Source organism: Chenopodium album, chromosome 17 (genome assembly GCF_948465745.1).
Source record: "Chenopodium album chromosome 17, dcCheAlbu1.1, whole genome shotgun sequence".
Classification (NCBI taxonomy): Eukaryota; Viridiplantae; Streptophyta; class Magnoliopsida; order Caryophyllales; family Amaranthaceae; genus Chenopodium; species Chenopodium album.
In genome coordinates, this window is record NC_137850.1 from 24160772 (window position 1) to 24162323 (window position 1552).

At 39.8% G+C, this 1552-nt stretch overlaps 1 non-coding gene across 1 annotated transcript; it reads left to right on the top strand.

Annotated features, from left to right (window-relative positions):
* Window positions 1-1208: 1208 nt before the first annotated feature.
* On the top strand, window positions 1209-1314 carry LOC145590490 (small nucleolar RNA R71). The gene has a single exon (XR_014102081.1). It is a non-coding gene; the product is annotated as a small nucleolar RNA R71 (small nucleolar RNA).
* Window positions 1315-1552: the final 238 nt, after the last annotated feature.

Below are 1552 nucleotides of genomic sequence, written 5' to 3' on the forward strand. Positions count from 1 at the left end.
ATGCACCATTTCTCTCATATTCAACCAAAGCCCCTTTTGTGCCCTCTTTAGTCTCACTCATCCTAGGCAAACTCTCCTCAAGGATCTTACCACTCCTTGTGACAATAGCATTAACCGGTCTCTTAGGATCTAGGCCTTGGGAAGGTAAAGAAGAAGGACTAGCATGGTCTTTCAAAGCATTAGCATGTTGAGAAATTTGATTTTCAAGCATCTTATTATGAGTCATCATTTCATTAAATTTCTTAAAACTTACGGTCATGTAAGTGTTTAACAACTTTGTTTGATTTTTAATGATTTCTTTCAAATTTGTTTTATGTGAAGAAGAAGAGGATTGAACATAGGAATTATCATTTTGGGCCTTTGGAGCAAATCCGGGTGGAGGGCCTCTTTGAGCATTGTTTTGAAAATTGCCTCTACCTTGATTGTTCCAATTACCCCTACTTTGATTTTGACCATAACCTTGATTATGATTACCACTACCTTGATTATGATTCCCATAACCTTGGTTTGGATTACCATAATTTTGGTTTTGATTTTGGCTACTATAACCTTGATTGTTATAGTTACCTCGAGAACCTTGGTTCCCTTGGTTCCTATAACCACCACCTTGGTTATAGTTGTCAAAATTGCCATGATTGTTGTAATTCCTATTCCATTGACCTCTTTGATTCTCAAACTTAGAATCATGATTATTTGACACATAGTTCACATGCTCATTCACATTTCCATCTTGATCATCACAAACATCCATACATGCATGAGGGCAACTAGAAATATCATGCTCATACGACCCACAATCATCACAAAACAAGCATCCACTAGGCATGTTACTAGAAGAAGGAAGGGGTTGAGAATTAGAAGACGTACCTCTCCCCTTAGTTTGGGAGGGAAGACTTGAAACTTGGTAGGTAGCACTTTCCAACTTTGCCTTGATAGTGGACATCTCCTTCCCCAAGTTTGTCATTTGAGAGGATAGATTGTTGATTGCATTTAGATGATCAACCGAGTACACCGAAGAGCTACTCTTTCTAGTTGATTCTCTTTCTCCATCTTGCCAATCTCTATAATACCTCACTACATCCTCAATTATTTCCACCCCTTCCTCTTCCGTTTTGTTCATGATAGGACCTCCGGCTCCTCCATCTAAACATGATTTTCCTTGAGGGCTAAGACCTCCATAAAAGATTTGAATGATTTGAAAGGTTGGAATTCCGTGATGAGGACATTCTCTTTGATACTCCTTGTATCTCTCCCATGCTTCATAGAGGCTCTCATTTGGCTTTTGCTTGAAACCTTGAATCAAAGCTCTAGCTTCCGCTGTTTTCTTTCGAGGATAGAAACGGGATAGAAATTCCTTAGTGACCTCGTCCCATGTCCTTAGAGAATTCGGCTTTACCTCCTTGTCTAGCCATTCCAAAGCACGACCTATGAGAGAAAAGGGAAAGAGCTTGAGGTGGATGAATTCTTGGGAAATTCCGTTCACCTTGATAGTATTGCAATACTTCTCGAGCTCCTTGAGATGGTTTAGTGGGCTTTCATGCTTAGCCCCACT